A 14,564-nucleotide genomic window follows, 5' to 3' on the forward strand; every position below is an offset into this window, starting at 1 on the left:
TAATTGAGAGATCCAACACAATCCTCGAGAATGCCATGTCTTCCAAAAGATGGTGCGATTACGAATTTTGAAAAGAGAGTTGTGCCATATCGGTTGATCGTGAATGGAAAGGAGGGAGGGATAAGATGATATTATGTAAGGGAGAAGGAGAGTGCGGCAATGAGAAATAACAGGCGTACGAAAGCGAACTAAAGAAGACGTGAAGGATAAAAACTCGCGAAAGGTAAAGGGGGATAGAAAGGAAGACTCCATACTTAACCAGACGGGCGGATAGTGCGGAAGATCAGAAGAGAACCAACGGGTCGATTGTTTCAAAGAGAAAGCTCGATGATATTCTCTGAAATTCGGAAAGCGCACACCAGACTGAGCCTTATCCTTGCGCAATGAAGCCAAAGCTATCCGAGACCGCTTGCCATTCCATAAGAATTTCAGCAACAAGGAATCAATCCGTTTAAAGAAGGAAACTGGAATGTGTACTGGCAGCATGGAAATGGTATAAAGAAGAAGAGGGGATAACATCATTTTTATAGAATTGAGCCGACCCCACCAAGACAGAAAGAGCGGGTTCCAGCGTTGAATAGCCGTGTCCATTTTCTTGAAGACATAATCAAAATTAAATTTGAGTGTATCAGACAAGAGAGGAGCGAACCAAACACCCAGATATTTGATCCTAGATGGTTGCCAGGAGAGTTACTTGCAGTGTTAATACTGGAAATACCCTTTAGGTTAACCCTTTCTTGACCGACACCTTGATTGGTGACATTATCTTTGACCAGAATCTTAGGGGGGGCGCCCTTAGAATTGTCCTTAGATGACGCATCAAGGTCAGAAGGAGAAAGTGGCAAGACAGGAAGAGTAGAATTAACCCTGATGGGATTGTCACTGTCTTTAGTAACTAGTTTGATAACATTTTTCAGTGAACAAAAGTTATCTAAAATAGTTTGCTCAAGTCGTTCGACCTTTTCATTGACCACTTTTACCCTTTCTAAGAGTGGCAATAATAGAGAACGCACCATTTGCTCGATCTGGGGGATCAGATCACTGTTTTGGGGCTGGTCCGAAGGCCTGTTGATAGTCTCGCCCAAGAATGAGTTATCATCAGCCTGAGCCTCACCCGTCACAATTAATGAGTTTTTCGTGATGTTGGAATGCTTCGCCTGTCTCCCTCCCTGGGTCAGCTCATCTCTTTTCCTCTTGAGATTAGAATGGGGGTAGGTTGAAACAGGTTTAGGAATATTAGGAGTACTACCTATTGTGGGGACGGCTTCACCCAGGGCATCGATCGAATCACCACGAACCAATGATATAATAGTGCTATCCCCAGTATTCCCCACGCTGAACTGAGTCACCTGTATCCTGCCCTGCTAAGCTAATGCAAGAGTTCCCAGAGATGAGCGTCTAGCTTGAATTAGCTCTGAAGATAAACGACGCTCAGTGATGGCTAATTCGTGTTCTAATACTGAAACTGCTCTGGTAATAAATTGGTGCAGAGTACCAGACACAGACCCACCCCCACCAGTACGCTTCCCTTTGCCCGCCATAATGTGTTGGAAACACTCCAGTGGCAATATGGACTCAAGGCAGTATCAACAATACCGGGGAACACAAATACGCGTCTGGCTTAGAAGTAAAGCTCTAAATTAATACAAATAAGTGGCCCACAGTCCTCAACAGCAAATACAATAAACACTTGACTACTGTCCAATCAACTTGAAAGCACACTTCTACCTTGTGCGTAGGAACTCAGCAGCAACGTTAGAGGGGTGGCCCAGCCCAGTCAGGTCCAGTCAGGGACGGGCAAGGACGGGCCCGCCCTTGGCCCGGGCTTCGCCCGGGCGCTGCCCACGCTGCGGGGGCCTCAGGGAGCTTTATGTCGGCCCGGGCGCTGCCAGATGACGTTAGCGGCACGCGCCCGGAGCAGAGGATGATGGTATTTGAAGTTTGAAAGGGCCGTTCCCCTCACGGCGATGAAAATTGCAGGGCACCTGAGATCCGACTTTTGGTCGAGCCGTTCCCCCTCACGGCAGTCCGTGCAGTCGGTGCAGGTAAGAGTTGATGTCACCAGGGCTTGAGGGCTAAAGCGCGCGTCCCGTGCTGCGGGGGCCTCAGGGAGCTTTATGTCGGCCCGGGCGCTGCCAGATGACGTTAGCGGCAAGCGCCCGGAGCAGAGGATGATGGTATTTGAAGTTTGAAAGGGCCGTTCCCCTCACGGCGATGAAAATTGCAGGGCACCTGAGATCCGACTTTTGGTCAAGCCGTTTCCCTCACGGCAGTCCGTGCAGTCTGTGCAGGTAAGAGTTGATGTCACCAGGGCTTGAGGGCTAAAGCGCGCGTCCCGTGCTGCGGGGGCCTCAGGGAGCTTTATGTCAGCCCGGGCGCTGCCAGATGACGTTAGCGGCAAGCGCCCGGAGCAGAGGATGATGGTATTTGAAGTTTGAAAGGGCCGTTCCCCTCACGGCGATGAAAATTGCAGGGCACCTGAGATCCGACTTTTGGTCGAGCCGTTTCCCTCACGGCAGTCCGTGCAGTCTGTGCAGGTAAGAGTTGATGTCACCAGGGCTTGAGGGCTAAAGTGCGCGTCCCCAGCATATCAAAGTGCAAGTTTTCCTATCCCACCCAGCCAGGGCAGGGCAATCCATTCACATTTTACAACAGTAAAAGTGAATTCTGTGCAAGGTGCATTCTGTGCTTGTAAAGTGCAATGTGCAAACGTGCAAATCTTTTTTTGAAATTCGTTTCATTTAACTTTGCTCTAGCTCCTATATTACCAAGTCTGTAAACCAGCTTTCAGTGACTAGTTAGGGCAGCTCCCTACATTATGTTCCCAATAATGCCCTATGGCATTAAACCTCTTCATCCCCCCAACCTCTGTGCGTGCGCTTCTTCAAATTTCATAGTGCGTGTCATGATTGCCTTCCAAACCTTATGGCCTGGTACTTACCTAGGTCCCCTACTCCTCTACTGGACTCAACAATCTATTGGGAATGGAATGGCACCTCCCTTCCCCTAGCTACATCATTGAAACCACACCAAGTATTGGATTGGGGGGGTGTAACCCCCCCGGCCGTATTTATTAAAATTAAAAAACATCATTAATAACAATATGTACAAAAAATTACGCAGAAAGTACCGATACATTGACAGACAAATGTTGTCACGTGGCTAACCTTAACAAAGTCTAATACACAAGACACTCCTACCGTAAATCTAACAATGCATATATTTACTTTCTGCGTGTTCCATCTAGAGCCTACGGCAAGGTCAATGACTTGCAGCTCCCCTGATCCCAGTGTATTACAAATACTACTACTCCCGTAGTGAAGGTTGCACAGGGGGTACAGCTTTTCGGACGGAGACTTTCACCCTGTGCCTTAAACTACATGACGGGGGTTGCAGACTTCTGCATACTGGCACCCTGATGCGCGTGCGGGTGTCGTCCCAGGCCCACTGGGAAGGATGACTCCCCCGGCCCCCACACCCTGACAGCCTACTTACCAGCTGTCACTGCCCCTGGAGTTAGATGGTGCTGACCGCTAAGGACCGAAGACTATGCTTACCAATCATGACCTTACCGCCTGACCAGAGACACACAACTAAATACGACAATATTACCTGAAACAAAATATCAATTACTCACACTTTTATTACATGTTATTTTCAAACAATTACATTCCATGAAGTTCCACGCTGCCTGCAATAAAATGTTAAAGGAAACAAAACACCTATACATTTCCAAACATGCCCTTCAAAAACCTGCCTTAGGGGATGGTGGGTGGGGAAGAAAAAGGTCACGGGCCACAGCTGGCCCGGTATTCGATCCTGTGGGGAGCAAGAACAAGAGACTCTTCTGCTTCCCACAGCTTCCTTTTATTAGGGGCGCCCAGGCTAGCCGGTCTAGACCGGTCTGCCTGGACGCAGGCTGAACGTCTGAACCAGAAGCACTGAAGTGCTTCCAGTTCATGTCTGCCGCCTTTCCATGATTGGTGGTCCATGGGGGTGGGAGCACCGCGCCATTGACTGGTGCGGCCTCTCCTCCCTCCTGCCCCCGGGGACTAGTGCGACCACCAGAATGGCGTAGCGGGCTATGCTAGCCCTCGTCTTCCCCATATGCCCTGGTACTTACTTAGGTCCCCTACTCCTCTACTGGACTCACCAATCTATGGGGATGGAATGGCACCTCCCTCCCCCAAGCCACATCATTGAAACCACACCAAGTTTTGGATTGGGGTTGTAACCCCCCCGGCCGTATTTATTAAAATTAAAAAACATCATTAATAACATTATGTACAAATAATTACGCAGAAAGTACAGATACATTGATAGACAAATGTTGTCACGTGGCTCACCTTAACAAAGTCTAATACAGAAGACACTCCTACCGTAAATCTAACAATGCATGTATTTACTTTCTGCGTGTCCCATCTAGAGCCTATGGCAAGGTCAATGACTGGCAGCTCCCCTGATCCCAGTGTACTACAAATACTACTACTCCCGAAAGTAAAGGTTGTGCAGGGGGTACAGCTTATTAAACGGAGACTTTCCCCCGGGCCCCCCCTACGCCCTGTGCCTTAAACTCCATCACGGGGGCTGCAGACTTCTGCATACTGGCACCCTGATGCGCCTGCGCGTGCAGGGGTGGCCCTAGGCCCACTGGGAAGGATGACTCCCCCGGCCCCCGCACCCCGACAGCCTGTTGTCACTGCCCCTGGAGTTACATGGTGCTGATCGTTAAGGACCGAAGACTATGCTTACCAATCATGACTTCATCTTGCTAACACGCCTTGCACACTAGTGTAATGCAAATTGGTAATGCCAGACTTCTTTCACGACAGGCACATCTTCCAAGGCAACTGCAGTAGATGTATATATTTGAAGCTGATGATGATTCACTGCTGAACCAGACAGGTTACATTGCAAGTTTTTTTATGCCCTTGTCGTGAAAGACAGTGATACGCAGTGATATCTTGGGATTGAGAGTTAGACTGTTACTACCTTATCGGATAATACCGCAGCCATCAATTTTCTACCAATAAAGGTTCTGTCTGCTTTGCTTTATCAGTTTATATTTAGGAAGCATGCAGTCCCGTCTCTGCTTGCTGCAAGATGCATGATGAACTGACCAATGCCCTTCATGCCATTACACAGTACTCACCAAAAAGATAAAGTGCCCAGGCAAATAAACATTATTAATGGCAGATGTGAGAAATTGAATTATTATTTGTGACGGGTGAACCCTTAAAGTCATTAAATTAACCAATATTGGTCAATGATTGGGGTAGATGGGACATAGGCACAATTTGAGGCTGGCTACAATGGAGCATGGGTCAGATACACCAACCAGGTTCATCCTTGACAAAGATTGTATCTTCTGACTTAAAGCCTGATTTATAGTGCAGTGGACGGATTACTCCATCAACAACATGAGAGATATCCTGTCTGCCGTAATACAAATGTATTATATCCAATGGCATTTGTAATATGGCAGATGAGATATCCTTAATGTTTGTGACAAAATAACCCATATTCCGAACTCAAAACCCAGGCCCTTAGTCCTTTAAGTCCTAATCCACCACAGGTGTGCACTTCTTAAGCCCCCCAGCACCTCAGGGGAGGCACTTAGAGACTTATAGGGTGCCAGGCAGAGGCCAACAGCAGGGTCCGGTTCATGTCCGTCCAGTTACCACTTATCAGCTGGGTACTTCCAGCAAAAAGCGTCTTGTAGCCTATTGTCATGGATGTCATTTGGAGGTAGTCGGGGGTCGCAGCTGTGACCTCTAGCGTCCTCCCTGCTACTCCTGGCACTTCCTTTGTGACCTCTGGCCTCAGAGGATGCAATAGTTTTGCTCCCTCTGAGGCCAGGGGTAGCAAGGAAGTGCCAGGAGTAGTAGCAGGGAGCAAGCTAGAGGTCACAGCTGTGATCCCTGACTATCTCCAAATGACATCCAGCTTGTTGTATCCCTGGAGTCTGAACCAGTGGTTAGTATTATATTTACTTGAGTCTATTTCTTTGTCCTGGGTACAAGAGGGAGCAAGTCCAGTCCTTCAGTTCTCCATTCAGGTCATAGACAGCAGGCCCAGTCCTCATCTGATCTTCCGCAAGTCCAGTAAGTGTACTGAAGTGGGTGCTTGGTGGTGCTACATTTATGCCTGACTTTAGCTTGTGGGTGGAATGACTCCTAGTGATGGCCTAACCAATGGGGTAACAGTTCCCATGGCCAACCCTCCCTACTTTGGGCATTTTCAAGATGATGAATGTCTTCGGCCACACTAAACTTTGGCTCTGAGGGCTCGGTGTGTGTCTGAGGAGTGTGATATGGGGATCCTAGAGTCCTCCGGCATCCAATACTAAATCCAGTTTGAGGCCGCCACTGTACCCAAAGTAAACCCAGAGACAGAAGTCTGATATGACAAAAGCAGAGTTCTTTAGCAACCAGAAGTTGATCTTCCTGAATTGTCACGGCATCCGGTTCTCTCCCTTTCAAATGTGCCCCAAGGGGTTTTATATACACCCAGAGACAGAAGTCTGGTAGGGCTAAAGCTGAGTCTCTCAGTAACCAGAGAGTGGATTCACAAGGACTGTCTTGGCATCCTGTTACCTCCCCTTTAAAGTGTGCCCCAAGTACCCCCAGCAGACCTGTCAAGCAGGACTTGACACTCAAGCTGCATTTGACATTGTAGCACCCATACAGGTTAGCCTACTGTTTGCTCCTGTGAGGCATTTCACACTTATTTACACTTATTTATGGTTAATTTCTGGCTGGGAGAAGGTAGAGAGCTAATGCAAAATAGCCCTCTGGAACCAGGGCCAGACTGGGGGTAGCGGGCACCTGGCAATCCCCCGGTGCGCCGCACGGGAGGGGGCTGGTTTTGGGCCACTGTGGGCCGTTTTTGTTACAGGACCGTTTTTGCAGCGCAGCTGCAAAATCGGCCCTGTAACAAAATCAGCCGAAAACCAGCCCTGGCAAAGAGCTCGGCCGCACCCCAACCCCTCGGGGGGCGGGCGGCTGAGCACTTTGTCAAGGCCGGTTTTGGTTCCCAATCCGGCCCTGTCGGGGACTTAAGGAAGTCAAAAGGTAACTCTCTAAAAATTACCTTTCCGTAATATTTATTAAAAATCTGACTTCACGATTGAATTGGATTTATAATAACTATAAAAAATAGGTGTTTGATAATTTTTTTAGCTGCTCCCTTTCCTGAGATATATTTTAAACTGTGCTATGGTTTTCTACATATGACAGCTAGGCCTGCCACATTAAAAATAACCTTTGGGTGCTAGTCACTCTAAGAACATGTTAACATTACATTTCTATATTTTAAATACCATGCACCACTGAGGTGACATAATAATATTTACAAAGAAGGTTTTTACCTGTCAAAGTGATTGCTTTCACAAGACAAATTTCTGTTTCTACCCTGTTGCAGTCAAGCTACAATGTATTGTATAGTAGTGCAGCATTGATATAATGCTTACTACCCCTATGTGGGGTGCTGAAGATGTTGCATATATGGGTGACAGGTTATACCATGCAGGATGAGTGGTTGGAAGGATTTTGTACATGATGACTATTGAGATGCAGTTATCGTGTTATGGGATGCAGCGCATAGCAGGGCAGTGGATGGTGAACTGTTAGAGAAGGACTGAAGCCATGTTTGCACTGCCACTGTAGTGGATGGCACAACAGGTGCCACAGTGCATTAGTGGCATTTAACCCCCAGAGTCTGGGTAGATTTTGTACCATGTACTAGGGTCTTATAGACAAGTAAAGTATAACAATTTGAAGCATGCCCCACTTGACCATTTTAAAAGGGGGGGGAACAGACACTTTCCTACTGGTTAGCAGGACTACAGCACAAATATAGCGTTCAGCAAAGGGTGAACAATCCAGTGTGGCTTTGCAGAAAATATGGATTTCCTACAGCAGATCTCTTCTTTTTTGTAGAGAATGCCTGCAGTTTTAGTACGTATGTAATATCTCAAAGGGATCGTCAATGACAAAAATATCCATGTAGAGAGATACTGGCCTCTGTGAATTGTATAGTCCCCAGACAGCTAGTACAGATTAAATTATGCACATTGTGTGCATGGATGCGTAATGCAGAATAGACTTTTCTCACTCTTGCCTCAGGGTACTGTTTGTTGACATGAAACATGATTCTGAAAAGATTTGCATCGAAACAATATAAAAGGGCAAAGAAAATCTAAATAGGAAAAGATCCACAGTGGTACTCACTGGATACAGAAGAAAAAGAGAGGAAAATTATTGCCTTCTATTAAGAGCGAGAGATTCCACTATAAGGAAGACAAGGAGACTGGGGCCCATATTTATGAAGCCAGGCAAGGTCATATTTGCATGACCTTGTGTGGCTTTGTAAAGACATTTAATGTAAGGCAGCTGCTTGTCCTGGGATGTGTTACATTTCAATTTGGGAGTCATTCCATGACTGGAGCATGGGTGTTCCCATGCATCCACCCATGGATTTTGGCCAAATGCACAGTTTTAGAAAGAATTGTAAATCTGAGAATGCGTCAAAATGCTAAGCCTTCCCAAGTGAGTCATAACGAGGAGAAATATCTATATTTCTCCTCATTATTTTCTCTTTCCACTTGTGCTGCATTCTTCAGCACACATAGAAAGAGGAACATGCCTCTAAGGATTGGTTTTATGCAGGAAGGTGTGCTTCCCTGCACAAAGAGCAATCCTTCCTGTACTGCAGGTACCCTTACACTATGATGAAAGCTTGCCTGCATTGGTGCTATGCTGCAGACAGTGAGCTAGCATGAGGCGAGAGCAAAAATGCTCAATATCTTTGTCATTATGGAGCCTTTTTGCCCTCTCCCTTTCCTGCAACGCAGCACCATAGCTTTGCTTGCTGCCCTGCGTTGAGCTAAAGTTTAATAAATGTGGCCCTAAACTGTGAGGCAGGGGAATGGGAAAGACTGAACTCTTTGACTGATATGCTTGCAAACAACTGCCTGCAAGTGAAACAATTTATGTATGTTCACAGTAAAATGAGAGTAGTAAGAAGCATGCCATGGGGGGCGTGGCTTGACGCCCAATGGAGCTGGCGGTCCACGAGTAAAGCTCTCCGGCGGATTACGGAGACATCATGCTTTTTACCCGTTTCGCCGAAATGTGAAGACGGATATGCAGTTATGAAGATTGGCTGACAAAGTTGTTGTCTTTGGCGTATTTCAATATTCCCAGCAAGTATCTTTATTTTAAATCATTTGCAACGCATCGGTCGCTTTCTCCCGCGGCCGCCATTTTGAAAATTTGCCTCGATCGCGCTCTATCTCCAAATGCAACGATACCCTTCACTAAGTGTCTCCTGATGTTCCCAGGACTTTTTTTCACCCCTGTCCTATGCTTATTCTCTTTCTATGGCACTGAGGTTTGTTGCTGCACAGCGCTCCTGTGTAAGTTTTGTATGCTCTGAGATGCTGAGGTTTGGCACCCATTTTGAGATGCTCCGTCAGATCTATCAGTAATTACATCGCCCTACTCTTCACATAGCTGACTGAGAATCGGCTCCTTATGTTAATGGCTCTGTACACTGGCAGTTCTATAGGATTGTGGCATCGTCTGGCGTTTTGAGCTCTTCAGGATAACTTGCTGCTGTTGATACTTTTGGTGAGGATTTTGTGACTCTTGTATCTGAGCGGCCATTTTGCGACCTTCAACACGTCCTCTCAGGAAGTACCTTTCTATATCTCTTGGAGGTTTTATTGGAGGAAGAATCTTTTTACGGTTAGCGTTATATGGGCAGAATAAGGCTGACTCATCCTCCCTCTTCCAAGAAGCACATCTTCATAAAAAATTCCAAAATTTGTACCGAATTCTCCAAATTTAAAGACTCTCTATCATCTACCTCTCAGTGCCTTGAGACAAGTATGGATCCTCCCTCTGGCGCCCCTGGGAAATCTATCTCTAAACGCCTTAAAAAAGACCCTCCCTCACCGCCTAAGTCTGCTTCACCTGTCTCTATGGAGCTTCTGCTTGAGGAGATCAGAGCCCTTCGACCTTTTATGGAAGAGACTAACACTAAACTGCAAACTCTCACAGATAACTGGTCTCAAATGGATATGAGGGTCTCCGCGGTTGAGAACACTGTTGCTTCTTTAAAAGAATCTTGCGTTACAGTCTCTCAACTAAATTCTCAGGTATGCTTGCTTCAGAAACAGGTTGAGGATCTTGAAAATCGCAATAGACAAAACAACCTATGCATTTATGGCCTGGGAGAAGGTCTTGAAGGGTCTGACCCAATCACCTTTTCCAAATCTTTTCTTCCTAAGCTTCTTCATTTGCCTGATGGAACTTTACTGAACATCCAAAGAGCTCATTGGCTGGGACGTCTTCCATCTCATGTTTCGTCTCCACAAAGATCAAGAGGAGTCATTTTATATGTCCTGGAGTATACTGATTTGTTGAAGGTTCTTTCTGCGGTCAAAGCTTCCCCAAGAATTACATGGTCAGGCTCATCTTTATTCTTCATGCAGGATTATGCTAAAGCTACTGCAAATAGACGCAAGGCTTTCCTTGGCATGAGAGCTGATCTACGTTGCATGGGAGCTCGTTATGGCCTTTTTCATCCGTGTCTTTTTAAGGTTACGTATAATAACAGAACAACGACGTATGAAGATCCGACGCGTCTACAAAGCTTCATTAATTCTTGCAAAACAAATGTCATGGATTTTTCTGGACCCTCGACCTCTTCTAATACATGATAACAGTTTTTCTTTTCACAGGTTCCTCAGTTTCTGTTGCCTCTCTTATAGTATCCTGCTCTTTTATAATGGATTTTAGATAGTTTTTTGTCATACTTGTTGTTTCTATAAAGTTCTGTCTCTCGCCCAAGTTTGTTTATCTTCATTGATGCTGTTTTTATTAATATTTGATTCAATGTTTGTTCCAATCTCCTCTTTTTTTTTTATTTAACCTTATTTTTTTACTTGTCACCTTCACAGATTTTATAATCCCTTATCGTGATGTCTCCTTGATCCTCCGTTTGGCTGCCCCCGGATTTGTGGCCCTCTCCAAGTGGTTTCATCCCCCTCTCGTATATTTTTGAGTCTTCCCTTTGTAGGTATGTTACCTTCATGTCTTATTTTTGATTTGTTGGCTGTAGTCTTTTTTGTTCTCTGTTTTGTTACATTGATTCGTATCTTCTCTTCTGATGGTGTCTTTTGTTTGCTCATCCCTTTCTATCTTTTCACTTTTGTTGATATTAAGATCATTACAATTGTTATTTTTCTTACTTTTTTGTCTTCTTATTGCTTATCTACTTGGTCTCTTCCTTTTTTCCTTCCTATCTTCTTTTCTTGTTCTTTCTCCTGGTTACTTGATATCTTTATCTCACTTCACTCTAACATTGCATCTATTCTTTTCAATCTATTTTCCTTCTTTCACACTTTTTATAGTCATCTTAATGAATTGGATTTATATTTGACAACTTTGGTTCATTTTCTTTATCATTACTTATGTTATTAAAGTTGATTACATGCAACGTTAAGGGTTTACACTCTCCCATCAAGAGGCAGAGGGTGTTGACTCATTTGGCTAAATTAGATGCTGATATTGTTTTTTTGCAAGAAACTCATCTCTCTGCCCCAGAGTCAATAAAGTTAAAGAGGGGATGGGTAGGGGAGATTTTCTTTTCCCCAGTGGGTGGGAGACGAAATGGAGTAATGATACTATGCCATAAGTCCCTTTCATTTTCATTTATATCTCAAGAGTCAGATAAGGATGGTAGATGGGTTAACGTCAAATTATCTTTGAAGGGGGTTCCTGTTTCTCTTTAAAATGTTTATGCCCCTACAGGTGGTGCACCCTTTTTTTGGCCCACGTTGGCTAAACAAATTACACATTGTATAGACGATAATTTTATTTTAGCTGGCGATTGTAATCAAATTTTTGATTCGTTTCTTGACAGAAACTCCAAAGTCTCCTTTGTTCCTAACAAAGTACACAAGTCCTTTGTGCATGCTATCTCCCAACATAAACTTCTGGATGTCTGGTGTCTTTGCAATCCAACTACCAGAGAATATACTTTTTATTCCCCTTATGACCACACTCAGTCAAGAATTGACTATATATATATATTTGTCTCACACAATATCTCGCAAACTCTTACCAGTGCTGAGATTGGCCCTATTTTATTGTCAGATCACGCCCCAGTTTCAATTGGCCTGGATATCCTTCCTCTAGCCGTTGGTCCTAGAAGATGGCATTTTAATAGTTCTGTGAATTAAATCAAACCCCTTCTATGCCTCATGTCATGGTATGGGATGCTTTCAAGGCCTCAGCAAGGGATTTCATAATAGGCTTTGTTGCCTCAAAACGGAAAACTTCCCGTAAGCTCACTAAAGATCTCCTTCAGGACATTAAGCGTTTGGAACATACTTATTACACCTCAACCTCGAAAGATTGTCTCACCGCCCTCATAAATGCCAAATTACAATTTAATAAAAAATCTACGGAAGATGCCTCATTATATTTGTTAAAATCCAGTGCCAAATTTTATGGGGGGAAGAATAAAGCTGGGAAAATACTGGCCAACTATTTGAAAGTTAAACACAATAAGTTAAATATTGAATCTATTTATGATACTCAATCAGTTTTAAAATTTAAAGACACTGAGATTTTGAATGAGTTTTCCCTTTTTTATAAATCACTATACACTTCTGAAACACAACCTTCTAATGTCTCTCTTTCCTATTTTGTCTCCACCATCCAGAAATCTCCACATAATATACCTGATTTTTCCTCCCTTGAGTTAGATTTAGAATTATTAGCAGCTTTGCAACATCTTTAAAAAGACAAAGCCCCAGGACCGGATGGTTTCACTGTAGAATTTTATCAACATTTCTCTAAACTTTTATTGCCCAAGTTACACTCCTTACTTATTTCTTTCAACACGCTGGGTAGTTCCTCAGGCTCTTTCTCAGAAGCACATATCTGTCTCATCCCTAAGCCTGGCAAGGATTCTAAACATTGTAAGAATTATAGGCCTATATCCTTGGTCAATATCGACTATAACATCTTTGCTAAAGCATTGGCCATTTGATTAGATTCCTTCTTACCTGATCTGTTAGGAAAAGAGCAATCTGGATTCGTCAAAGGTAGATTCATTACTGATAACACACGACTCCTTTTTAATGTTTTATCTAAGTCCTCTTGTCTAAACTATTCCCTTGCGGCGATAACATTAGATGCTGAAAAGGCGTTTGATAGAGTTGAGTGGACTTATTTGTTCCATACCCTTAATTGGTTTGGCTTCGGCCCTAAATTTATATCCCTGATTCCTCTTCTCTACTCTAACCCTCGGGCGGCTGTTGGCGCAAATGGGTTTGTCTCCACCTTTTTTGATTTACGGAGGCGAGTGCGTCAAGGTTGCCCTCTTTCCCCTCTCCTTTTTAACCTGGCATTGGAACCTTTTCTTTCTAAACTACGTCAGAACCCAAATTTACATGGCTTTCAAACTCCCAATTCCCATATCAAACTTGCGGCTTTTGGCGGAAGTACTAGCTTACTCTCTTATTTCTGGATACAAATTGAACGAAGATACGTGTGAAATCCTACATTTTAACAAGTTCACTTTTAAATCGGATTTTAGTGCTTCTAATTTTACTTGGAGTCCCAATCACATTAAATACTTAGGTCGACATGTCACTTCTTCCATATCTGAAACAGTTGCTTTATGTATTTTTATTTATTTATTTATTTATTTTAGGTTTTTATAGAGCGCGTAGTCACCCTCGAGTATCCCAGCGCTGAAACCTCGAACTCCTAAAGGGGGGGGCAAGGGAGATTTCAGGTAAATCAGGGAAAGAGGAGGGTTTTGAGGGATTTCCTAAATCTTAGAAGGTTTGGTTCCGCTCTAAGGTTCGGGGGAAGTGCGTTCCATTTTCTGGCCGTGTTTACCGAGAATCTGCGGCCGCCAAAGCGGGTTTTCTTCACCCTAGGGACCACGATAAGGTTTCCCTGTTCAGACCGGAGCGCTCTCGGTGGTCTGTATGGGGTGATCCATGTGCTCAGAATGGGGGGGCCAGCGTTGTGCAGGGTCTTGTGGGCCAGGCAGAGGGCCTTGAATGCGACTCTTTCCCTCACGGGGAGCCAATGGAGTTTTCTCAACGCTGGTTTGGTATGTTTGGTTTGGTATGAATAAATGCATACAAAAGATTTCGGATTTAACTACTAAATGGCACCCTCTTTACTTATCCTGGTGGGGCCGCCTAGACACTATAAAAATGATGTTGTTGCCTATAATATTATATGTCATCTCTAATATCCCGGTGTCTATCCCCATTAAACTCTTTAAGAAAGTTAATTCAACCCTCTCTTCCTTCTTATGGAATAAAAAGAAGTCCCGAATGTCACTACTCAAACTGACATGACCTAAAATAGAAGGAGGGGGTCAACTTTCCTGACTTCAAGGCATATCACAAGGCATTTCTTTTACGCCAAGCTTCTCTTTGGTTACTTAGTCCCTCAGATGACTGCCCTTTATGGACTACAGTTGAGCGTCTTTTTTTATCCTCTTTCTCTTTTTCTGAATACCTTTCT

General features: G+C 44.4%; 1 protein-coding gene across 2 annotated transcripts in view; it reads left to right on the forward strand.

Annotated features, from left to right (window-relative positions):
- Positions 1–14,564, forward strand: part of KANK4 (KN motif and ankyrin repeat domains 4) — a 692,064-nt gene that overhangs the window by 313,354 nt on the left and 364,146 nt on the right. For both annotated transcript variants that reach the window (XR_014960662.1, XM_085602436.1), the window contains exon 4: positions 10,967–11,085. The gene's annotated coding sequence lies outside the window, so the exon portion shown is untranslated. The remainder of the gene's footprint in view (positions 1–10,966; positions 11,086–14,564) is intronic.

The sequence above is a fragment of the Triturus cristatus genome, chromosome 4_2 (genome assembly GCF_964204655.1).
Source record: "Triturus cristatus chromosome 4_2, aTriCri1.1, whole genome shotgun sequence".
In the NCBI taxonomy this organism is placed as follows: Eukaryota; Metazoa; Chordata; class Amphibia; order Caudata; family Salamandridae; genus Triturus; species Triturus cristatus.